This window comes from Chanodichthys erythropterus, chromosome 3 (genome assembly GCF_024489055.1).
Source record: "Chanodichthys erythropterus isolate Z2021 chromosome 3, ASM2448905v1, whole genome shotgun sequence".
In the NCBI taxonomy this organism is placed as follows: Eukaryota; Metazoa; Chordata; class Actinopteri; order Cypriniformes; family Xenocyprididae; genus Chanodichthys; species Chanodichthys erythropterus.
Genome location: NC_090223.1, coordinates 12,606,486 through 12,619,103, shown reverse-complemented (window position 1 = coordinate 12,619,103; position 12,618 = coordinate 12,606,486). Strand labels below are relative to the sequence as shown.

General features: G+C 33.6%; 1 protein-coding gene across 1 annotated transcript in view; it reads right to left on the bottom strand.

The window, feature by feature from the left end:
* Positions 1-12,618, bottom strand: part of LOC137017073 (zinc finger protein 502-like) — a 634,288-nt gene that overhangs the window by 476,848 nt on the left and 144,822 nt on the right. The window lies entirely within an intron of this gene.

Genomic DNA, 12,618 nt, shown 5'->3' with positions numbered 1-12,618 from the left:
GCTGTGTGAACTTTGTAAATGCACTGTAATATAGTCGAGAGCTCGTGTGGCAGGGAGCAGGCAAATTAAAGGGGCGGCGTTTTATTTGAACAATAAAAAAACATTTTGTGGCTCTTTAATGTGTCATCACAGATCGCTGTAGCACCTCAGCTCAGCTCTCTTCCTACTAGTTAATTTATAGCATCAAATAAACATGAATGAACATCTGAAGGAAGGTTGTTTCAAACATGGAAAGACATCAATACACACCATCTTTCAAGTTCAAGTCCACCGAAGTTAATCTTCTAACTCCTGACTGCTTTGTCGGACAAAATGGCGGATTCAGCGTTCTGATTGGTTAGATCGCTTGTCAATCAAACTCCCTGCGAAGGGTCAATTAAGATATTTTTGATCAAATCCGATGGCTTACTGAGGCCTGCATTGCCAGCAAGATGATTAAACCTTTTTAGATGCCCAGAAAGCTACTAAATATATATTTAAAACAGTTCATGTGACTACAGTGGTTCAACCTTAATGTTATAAAGCGAAGAGAATACTTTTTGTGTGCCAAAAAAACTAAATAATGACTTTATTCAACAATATCTAGTGATGATCAATTTCAAAACACTGCTTCGAAGCTTTAAGAAAATTTTGTTTCGAATCAGTGGTTCGGAGCGGTTTTCTTAGTGTTTCGAAATTTCTATGGTTTACCACTGGGGAGTGTGACTGGCAGTTTGATACATGCTCCGAACCACTAATTTGAAAAAAGAAAAAAAAAAGATTTGCAAAGCTTGAAGGCAATACAGTTTATCAGAAAACAGATAGATAGATAGATAGATAGATAGATAGATAGATTAAATTTTAATTTTGACAGTTGGACTTCAAACAGTCATTGTAAGTCTATGGGATTTTTATGATTTTTTATTTTATTTTTTAGAAAAAACATAAGTTGGATCAGTTAGAAAAGGAGGTTCTAGCTTGAAAAAAACTCTAGGAGGCGTTAGAGTCAGAAATTTAGGGTCAGAAGAAGAAGAAGAAGAAGTTTATTAGTATTTCTCAAGCCAACTTAACGAATATGGTGCATGTTTATTTGGTGCTATAACTAGTAGTAAAGAGGAAGAGATGATCACTTCACATCCACTTCACACTGATGCTTCGCTTGATCTGAGCCTATACAGTGATCTGTCACGCCACATTAAAGAGCGTTTGATTTCCATAATAAAAAAGGAGAGAATTTGAAATCGAAGACTTTATTTCATATCAAAAGTAACAAAACACAAAGCTCATTGCGATTTGTTTGGATGGGAGGCATGCTATGAAAATGTGTTAATTGACTGAAAACAGCATATGAAATATCGATTATTGGGATTTAAGAATTGATATCTGTTCTTAAATCAATTAAAATAGAGAACTGGACATTTGTTTACCCAGCACTATCATCCATTCAGAAAGTGAACTAGGTTCTTTATTCAGTGTTTCAAATCTTTCACAATGGAGAGGCACCTGTTTGAACGACATGTCGTGAAGTTCATCAAGTTCAGTAACTAACTAGCTGTTGACTTCAGAATGAACCTGTAACCGCTGCTTGATCTCATGATCATCAGTGTTTCTTAATGATTGGGGCTTGATGGATGTTTGTGTCTCGGCCTGAAACTTCACACAGATTAAAGCGTTCATTTCAGAGACAATCTGATTCGCTGCACTTGGTCTGAGAACATGTTTCTCCTGAAATCTTTGGGTTCACATTAAGATCTCAGAGTTTTGACTCATATTTTTGGCAGTGATGATATAGATCTCATTAGTGTCCCGTTTCTTTCTCATGATGCTGATCTCATTGCAGTTACGTGTTCCTGATGCTTCTTCTTATTTTAAAGGATTGATTCACTTCAGAATTCAAATTTGCTGGAAATTTACTCACCCCCATGTCATCCAAGATGTTCATGTCTTTCTTTGTTCAGGTGAAAAGAAATGAAGCTTTTTGATGAAAACATCACAGGATTTTTCTTCATATAGTGGACTTTACTGTGCTGCTTCAAATGGCTCTACATGATCCCAGATGAGGAATAACGGTCTTATCTAGCAAAATAATTGGTCATTTTATAAAAAAATAAAAATGTATATAAGTTTAAACCACAAATGCTCGTCTTGCACTGCTCTGTGATGCACCACACATTACGTAATCACGTTGGAAAGGCGTCGGTGGAAGTACTGAGGTAGGGCTTAAAACTAATCTCATTTTCTCCTCCAACTTCAAAATCATCCAGCATCATTGTTTTACCTTTTTTTGTAAAGGGCATTTGATTTAGTCTTTGCACGTTCTCTTTGTAAACACTGTATCGGTACTTCCGCCTAACATGATTACGTAATGCGTGGTGCATCACAGAGCAGTGCAAGATGAGCATTTGTGGTTAAAACGTATATACATTTTTATTTTTTTTAGAAAATGGACGATTGTTTCTCAGGATAAGACCCTTATTCCTTGTCTGGGATCATGTAGAGCTCTTTGAAGCAGCACAGTGAAGTTCACTATATGGAGAAAAATCCTTGAATGTTTTCATCAAAAACCTTCATTTCTTTTCCACTGAACAAAGAAAGACATGAACATCTTGGATGACATGGGGATGAGTAAATTATCAGGAAATTTGAATTCTGAAGTGAATTAATAGGTGAACTAACCCTTTAAACAAATAAAAATAAATATATAAATTAAATAATAATAATAATAAGACATATACATATACCTAAACATATATAGGCTACATAGGCCTACAACATGTCCAAATATAAACACAATAATTTTATAAAATAATAATAATAATAATAATAAATTAACAAGAAAATGACATAAATTACAGTTATTAGTACTACAATTTTTTTGTCCATGTTTGTGTGTTTGTGCATGCGTGTGTGTGTGTGTGTGTGTGAGGAAGACTGTGGAAGGGCCAAGAGGAAGAGTGTGAGGCAGTAAAGAGTGACTGACTTTCCAATCATGTGTTTTTCTGGGAACATTGAATTACAGCGGTGGAGAGGCGGAGATGCCCGAATGAAAGGAGCCGTTGTTGGTGATGGGATGGACAGATGAAAGAGAGAAAGAGAGAGAGAGATGAAAGACAGAGAGGATGAGAAATCACTGTGACAAACACACACACACACACACACACATGATGTGAAATATTCATAAAATCGAACCTTACTGTTGTCAAATGTGTTGTTTTGGATATAGTGCACTTTTAGTGCCCTTAAAATCTTTAAAGTATATATTTTTTTAAAATAAAATTGTATTTGCAGATCATAATAATAAAATAAAAAATATTAATGAAATAAAAGGCTACTTAAAGAGAGTGCACTTTCTTAACACACGTTTGAAAGTGCACTTTGTAATAATGTCAAATTAAAAGTTTGAATACTTACGGTAACACTTTACATTAAGGTTTCATTAGTTAACATGAACTAAGAGTAAACAATACTTCTACAGCATTGATTAATCTTTGTTAATGTTAATTTCAACATTTACTAATACATTATTAAAATCAAAAGTTGTATTTGATAACATTGGTTGTGAACTAACATGATCAAACATCGAACAGTTGGATTTTTATTAACGAACGTTAACAAATACTGTAATAAATAATGTATTGCTCATTGTTAGTTAATGTTAATTAATACATTAACTAATGCAAACTAATGAAACCTTGTTGTAAAGTTACCAAAGCACATTTTAATTCATTATGTTTTAATAACCTTCTGTCGTGTGTTGATCAGCATACTAAAGCACATGTAAAATACTTGATTATAGCTCTAATTTTTACTGTAGTGTGTTATTGGATATTATATTTAAAGTTAATGCATTTAAAATGAACTAAATTGCAACTTTATCACTGCAAAATGATAAATATATTTAAATACATGACATGCAAGTTTCGACAGATATATTACAAATGTTTTTTACTCTTTGTTCCTGTTTTATAATTTGCTTTGTGCATTTTATTACAAGATGTACTTAAGTGAGTGAAAAAACACTCTAAAGTTCAGCTAATGGGCTTAATATGAATTTAAACTTAATATATTTTAATTTAATTGCAAAAAAAAAACATGCAATCAAGTGTCCAAAAACATCTAGGACACTTGTATATTCTTTTCTAGTAAAAGTATGCAGAAGTGTACTTTTTTTTCACATGGGAATCAGGTTTATGAGTTTAAGACTGTAACAGAATACTTCATATAGACTACAACACAAGCGTTTTCTGAAGAGCGCTACACAAATAAATTGAATTGAATTGTACTGTTGGAGCAGCTTCGGCAGCTGTGTTTCACCATAGACCAGTGTGTAAAAGAACGCACGACTGTCCTCCAGTGGCTTTATTTCATATAGTTCTGGGTGAAGATGACTTTTTTGCAGTGAAATATGATCGCAGAACATTGGTATCTCATAACTGATGACCTTTAACCTTCAGAAGCACTGACACCAAACCAGATATACGTCACACACACGTCAGACACTCAGAGAATCGCGTTATAGATGCATTGTCATGATTGTGTGTGTGTGTGTGTGTGTGTGTGTGTGTTTGTGTTCAGTTCGACACAAAGAATCTCCTCATAATAGACAGAACAACAAACATTACTCATTTCTGTCCAGCATAGTCTGTCATTTAGTGACTAGTTTGTTTTTTGTCATTTAGTGTCAAAATTGTGTGGCTTAAATCACTTTTATTCCTGTTTATGTCCCAAACATGTTACTGTTTGGATGTTGTGGAATTTTTTTTATAATCCAATTTTAGTATCAATTGTCTTAAATATAATACTGCTACTCCACTTTAAGTTGTTTTTGAGATAAAGACAAATATAAAAAGTTATTGCCTAATTCAGATACACAGATTCACACAAATAGGCTATTCAGTTTCTGAGAAACTGACATACATTAAGTGAGTTTTTGCTTAAAACAAGATCAAATATCTGGCAATGGAGCCAAAAACATCTTGTTCCTTTTGAATTAAGTTTAAACTCACTTCTTTTTGATACATTTTCTAAGAAAACAAGACTTTTTTTTATCATTTTGCATCTCAAATAAATCTTGAATGTACTGTAAAACAAGGCAAAAATACAGAGAGAAAAAAAAAAACATTGCAAATTGTTCAATCAGTAATTCAATTCAGTAATTTCAATTAAATTTTAGTTCAGATGAGTTGTATTGTGGTAGTTGTATTACTCATTTGTGTGTCACTTTGTTTGGATAGATGAATAAATGTCCTTGTGCTGTACTTCCCGTGTTCTGGAGGCAGATGGCGCCGCTGATCCACACCACGTATCAAGTAAAACAAAATGTAGGCTATTAAACTTGTTCAAGACCACTAAAGATAACTACACAGATAACTATATAGAAAACAATTAGCATTCACACCAACGTTTGTTTTTTAAAAGCGTGTCTGCCGCTTTAAATTCTCGCGCGCTTTAAAGCAGGATGGATTCTGATTGGCTGTCAATGTTTTTAACCGTTACTCAGCTGAAAAAAAAAAAACACTCGCTAAAAATTATTTCAAAGATATCTCTCCTCTCTGTCCTTATTGATATAGCTGTGATGTGGACTTCCCTATAATCTCACTCACAGAACTAGAAAGTTTAACAAAACGTTATTATCTAGAAGAAAGCTTCGGATTTAGCAACGCATGTTTACATCTCCAGGAAGAGAAAGAGATGATCTACGGACACAGGAAGGAGCGTTCGGGAGAATGGGGATGAAGGAAAGAGAGATGGATGGACGGAGAGACGCGGGTGAGGGGAACCGCTCATAATTAGCAGTGCAGGGGGCAGTAAACGCTGACAATGAGCCTCTGTTACTGACCCACACACTACTGCACTATCAGTTTCATCACGCCTGTCTCACTCTCCCTGTCTCTCTCTCTCTCTCTCTTTTACTCAGTAATAAGCTCTGTCTCCCTCAGGCATGTATTCACAAACTTCTCTCTCTCCCAGAACCTTCTCAGTCAGAAGTTCTGCAGAGGTTAATCGACCGTCTGTGATGATGATGATGATCAGACAGGTTTTTGTCCGTATCGTTCCCGCTCAGCCTTTTTACCTCGTAACTTAAAAAATAAAGTGGTGTCATTTAGTGGGATATATTTAAATAAGTGTATATTAGAAATCTACTCTGGTCACTACTAAACATTATTAATTGATGTTAGTTAGGGTGGCGCTTTATTTAATTTCGGACAGTAAGTTCAACGGATTCTACCGTTATTTAAAGGGCTATTTCACGCAAAAATTAAAATTCTGTCATTTATTACTTACCCTCATGTCGTTCCACACCCGTAAGACCTTCGTTAATCTTCAGAACACAAATTAAGATATTTTAGTTGAAATCCGATGGCTTAGCGAGGCCTGCATAGCCAGCAATGACACTTCCTCTCTCAAGATCCATAAAGGTATTAAAAACATATTTAAATCAGTTCATGTGAGTACAGTGGTTCAATATTAATATTATAAAGCAACGAGAATATTTTTGGTGCGCCAAAAAAACAAAACAAAATAACAACTTATTTAGTGATGGCCGATTTCAAAACACTGCTTCATTAAGCATCGGAGCATAATGAATCAGCATATCGAATCAGCGGTTCGGAGCGACAAAGTCACGTGATTTCAGCAGTTTGGCGGTTTGACACGTGATCCCAATCATGATTTGATACGCTGATTCATTGTGCTCCGAAGCTTCATATGACTATGGAAGTGATGGTAAAAATTACATCTTTCTCTCTTCTGACTTAAGTTATCAATCACTCTCTATTTTTTCCCTCTTTTTGAAAGTCATGAAAACACTATTGTGGGGTTTTTCTTTTGCTATTTATGCAAATGGAAACACAAACCATATATTTATCTAAGTCTCTCATTGACCGCTATAAAAAATGACCTAACTATGACGACTTCCGTTTCTGAGAAACCCGGAAATCTCTATCATGTTGTTTTTCCTCATTTTTATAAGTAGGTTTTTTTTTTTAGTTTTAGTTTTAGTAATTGTAGATCAAATTGTACCAAATGATAATGAGAAACGTTTTTGTCAACTAGCTGAAATAAAATAAGTTTGAGGTTTATACATTTTATTTCACTTAATGTTTATTTTATTCCAAGAAACATTTTTTTTTTTATGGTTTTAGTTTCAGTTAAATTAACCTTGACTTGATTATTTACATGAGCAGAAAATGGATGTTCATAAACAGCTGAAGTTAGTCACTGGTTGTCAGTGACAAACTACATAATAGAAAACCTCAAATGATGTCACTTCCTGTGCCTGTGTTATTAAGAAACGGTTAAAGCAGTCTTACAAAAGGCTAGCAGGATGGAAAGTGGGAAAACATGTAAATGAAGAAGAATATTCACAATTTAGATTGAAACATTTCGATTAGAGAAAGAAAAACAATGAAGAAACGTTATTGTCTCTCATTCTTTATTTAGTTCAAAGGTCAGGGGCAGGGGCAAGAGTTCAGGGGTCAGCTGAATAACCTGCTTAGACTAGTATTACATGTTAGTGATCTCATTTTTTCCCTTCAAGACTGATCAAAATTTAAAAAAAAAAAAAAAAAAAAGTCAGTTGCATAAAAACAAAATATTGAATTAAGATTATTTCTTGGTCAGAGTAGACGCAGGTGAGCAGGAGGTTTTCTTTCTCTCTTCTGCTGCTGTCTGAGACGTTCAGTCTACTAATGGACTGACTGATGTTAATTAGTGGAAGCAGGTGTAATAAACAGGTTAATTTGTGGAGATGAATGAAACGTTCATAATCTCTAACGCGGATGCTCATTGTTTTGACCTATGATTTCAGCCACCGTCGCTGCTGATCTGGAGGCTTTGTTCGGTCTCTGATAATAAGGTTGCGGTTGGTTTATGGCATTAGAAACTGATCTCAGACCAGCATTACAGGCTGCTATATTACAGAGCAGTGATCTTAATTAAATATGATGACATGCGGTGGTTGATGGTTGTGTGATGAAGTTCTCCTACGCTGGTCTGATGCTGCTGAACCGTCTGATGGAAGCAGTTTATGGTTGAGCCGCTTCTCCGATTCAGTCAGTTAATTTCACAAGCGTCTCGACACTCATTTATTTACTGCAGTTTCTGCTTTCAGTTCTGGTTACATCTGTTACTTGTACTGTCAGTTCACTTTATTCTCTCGCATCTGTCGCGACACACTTTTAAAAGGTGCTGATGATGATGATTAGCAATAATAATAATTATTTTCTGTAAGCTTTTATAAGGTGATACAGTTATTATTATTAACTTATTCATTGGTATTTATTCTTTTTATTAAAAATAATTTGTATTAAACTTTAAAAGGTGCTACAATTATTATTATTATTATTATTATTTAAAGAAATAGTAATTCTTTATTATTATCATTATTTATCTCTGGAAAGTTTCTTCCTATTATTATTATTATTATTAACTTATTTATTCATTGGTATTTATTCTTTTTATTTATTTATTATCATTATTCTCTGTAAACTTTAAAAGGTGATACAATTATTATTATTATTTAAAGAAATATTAATTCTTTATTATCATTATTTATCTCTTTAAAGTTTCTTATTATTGTTATTAACTTATTTATTCATTGGTATTTATTCTTTTTATTTATTTATTCTCTGTAAATTGTTAAAAGGTGACATTATTATTATTATTATTATTATAAAAAAATATTAATTCTATTAATATTAATATTAATCTAAAAATATTAATATTATTATTCTCAGGAAAGCTTCTTATTATTAACTTATTCATTAGTTTTTATTATTTTTATTTTTTTCCATTATTATTATTATTCTCTGTAAACTTTTAAAAGGTGCTAAAATATTATTTATTTGTTTATTAATGATTATTTTTATCATTATTCTCTGTAACTTTTTAAACGGCACTAAATATTATTTATTTATGTGCATTTATTATTTTTAATTTCTGTGTTATTTTTATCATTTATCATTATCATCATTATTCTCAGTAAACTTGTATAATGTGCCTATTATTTGTGTATAAATTTTTAAACTTATTTATTGTTGTCATTATTATATTAATTTTCTGTTAATTTTCTTATATATGAGTACTTTATAATTATTACGTTGTTTTATACTATTTAATTCTTGTTAATCTATTCTTGTGTGTATTTGTAGAAACCCTCAGTAAGCAGCAGAGAGCGCTAGAGTGTCAGGTTTTGTGCATAACAAGTTAGTGTTGAGCGCCATCTGCTGGTGAGATTACAGAACTGCAGCTGATCAATCACTGTGTGAGTGTGTATGTGCAGTTGATGTACTAGTTGATGTTGTTTAAAATGTTCAGCTGATGTTGTGACTCTAGCTCTATATCGTTCAGCAGTTTTATGTAAATCACAGGGTGATCCAGTGAACAGCTGTGCAGTTGTATCCAGTCATTTTCCAGGAGTGTGTGTTTGCATGTTTCATGAATTGAGTTTTAGACAAATGATTAACTGAAGCGTGGAGGTCATGTGATTACCGACCAGAGGTCGCCGTGCGAGTAAAAATCCGCTGGTGTGTTTAATATGGGCTTAGACATCCAAACATAGTGCAGTATAAAGATTTATTTATTTCAGTATGACATTAGAAGGTGCAACACGACAAGATAAAGTGCATTTCAGGACTTTCAAGTAAAAGTTTCTCCATCAGAACATTGTCTGGAAGATTTTCAAACGGGAAGACGCGCTTAGAAAAGGATCGTAAAAGATTCCCATCATGCAGCAGCAGCTTTATATATTTACACACATCAGATTCACCCAGAAAAAACAAGCACGATCAGAGGAAAAGCGTCTGGGGGAACGACTGATTGACAATCTAGTTTATACATTAAAGACTTATCCCGCTACATCAGCTTACGTCACCATGTCCATCTCTTCGAGTTCAGAGTTTCACAGTACGGTTCAAAGTGTTTTTCCTCAAATATTCCACTGCATTAAACCTCATTCCCTTTTAAACGCTGGACGAGTCCAACACAAAACCATTATAATGATGTGCAACACACTTAACATGTAAAACAATCAAATAAAACGAGCGAAGACCTATGTGAAAGTATTCAAATACATATTGGTTGAATCCCAGCTAACAGGGAACGTTCTCAGAACGTTCTAACAAGGTTTTTTAAAGTTACAAACAAAGGTTCTTCCAGTAATGTTAATAGAACGTTTGTTCAAAACATTGTTTCAAACACATTTTTTCAAACGTTAAAGGAACATTCCATTTTATGGGAACGTTACTTTTGAATGTTCTCTGAACGTTCTGAAACAAGTACTAGGGTCAATGATGTGATGGGTCCATTTTTTTTTTTTTTTCGTCCAAAGGCCTCAATGATAATAAAAAACAAAGATATGACATCCAAAGTTTTCAAGGTATTGAATACAAAAGGTTTTAATTATATTTTGCTACATATAAAGGTATTTTAAAGATTTTGAAGTGTCAAAAGGTCATTAACCGTCCAAAGGCCAGCCATTTCATTTGTGTTTATAATATCTTAAAATGTAATAAATGTATATATTTTTGATTGTATTTGATTGCATGATTGTATAACATCATATATCAATCATAGTGTAAAATGGTATTAAAATTATGTGTATAAGTCGTTGCTTTGTTATGAAAAAAGAATGTCCTGAAAAATGAATTTCATTGACGTCATTCTGAGTAACCAATATAAAGGGACCATTTTGAATCAAGCCATGTGGTCAGTATCATGTGACAGGATGTGACATCATTCAGACACCTGCAAAAGGACCACTTGGGCTGCGTTCCAGTTCGGTTTTAGACACGCTCTCGCGAACTTCCCTACACACTTCCCCTCGGGGGAATCCCTGCCGCCATTTTGAAGTGCGTTCCACTTCGTGAAGTGGACGAGGGAAGTTTATATGGACAGACCCTCGCTCCCTCGATTTTGACCGAGGGAGCGAGTCTACTTCATATGTACACTTCAGGCAGCTCCATAACCCACAATGCAACACGATTGTGACGTCACCGCATATCGCGTTTATTTTACCCCACCACAAACAACTCTATGATATATTAATTATTTTTTAAACATTTAAAACACACATATATAAATATAGAATACTGTATTAAACAATTTTGTAAGGGGAAAAAATAAATAATAAATCAGCTCCATTGCGAATTCCAAGTGATCAAGGGCTTAGGACGTTCCAGTTCAGCCCATACAAAGGTTCCTCCAGAAGTGGGCACTCGTACAACGTAAGCAATGACGTACATCCGAGTCAACGAGACCGAGTGAAGTTAGCGAGGGAAGGGCATTTAAAAACCGAACTGGAACGCAGCCATGGTCATGAAGCAAAGTAACTAACCCTCTTTTAACTATTTAAAAAATTCATGTCGTCATTTGCTCATATGCATGTCCTGAAATATCAGGTCATTTGGTACAACCACTATAAAACATGGAAATATTTTAGTATATTTAAAAATTTGTACTAAATCTAAAATGTTTGATTGTCCTTTTGCTAGATAGCTAGATGTCAGCTTGTTGGCATTGTTTGAAAATATCGCTTTATAACCAAAAGTGTCATTCGGTAAAACCGAAATTTTGGTTAAAACGAATGACTTTTTTGGGTGACAAATTTTGTCCATCTAGTAAAAAATGACAAAAGCAGTGTTTACTGATTATAAAAACCACATAATCTATTAATAAATCTTCAAAATTAATTATATCTCCAAAAACCTTATTCGTCAGTGACCCAGTAACATTTAAAAAACATTAGATGAACGTCCAACTGAAACATTCAGAAATAAGGTTTTTATAACTTGATGGGAAAGTTAGCAAAATGTTCTTGGAACTTAGTTTTGTTAGCTGGGATATTAGATTAAATCATGATTATATTATTTTTTATGTAATTCATATTTTTTCTACATTTTTTACATTGCTTTGAAGATGAATTCAAATAAATGTCTGTGATTCTTTCACCGGGATGGAAATTAATTTCAGACAATTTCATCCCTCCAAACGTTCAAAAAATGGCAGAGCTGAAAGAAAAATCTATTCAAACAAACAGAACTTAGATAAACTCTATAAATATTGCTGCGTTTACGTTCAAGTCTTTTGTTGAACTCACAGTTAACAATAAAGAAGCACATGGTACTACGGTAACTGTAGACGTGAACGCAGCGTGACGTTACAGTACAGGGAGAAACATCAGTCCGTCCTGAGCTCGTCTCCTTTGGTGACTTTATCTGTGCTTCACTTGTTTCATTCTTGGCATCTTAGTCTGATTTTCTGTCATCAGTTTCATGGATGCGTCTGATCTCCACTGGAAGCCACATTATGTGACCCTCCCTCGTGTGATCTCGTGAATGACCATTTAGGTGACATGACATGAGGTCACGACCTTTAGGGTCACGTGTTCCTTGAGGCCAAACACACCCACTTCGTCCTTTGGGAAGACTGCGATGAGCAAACCAAAACAAATGCAGGCAAGGCGAATTTATTTATATATATATATATATATATATATATATATATATATATATATATATATATATATAATAGATGTATTTATTCATATAAATATAATAAATTTAAACAAATAAATTTAGTAATTTATATAAATACATTTATTCTTTATATACAAATGTTTTACTTATCTAAATTATATTT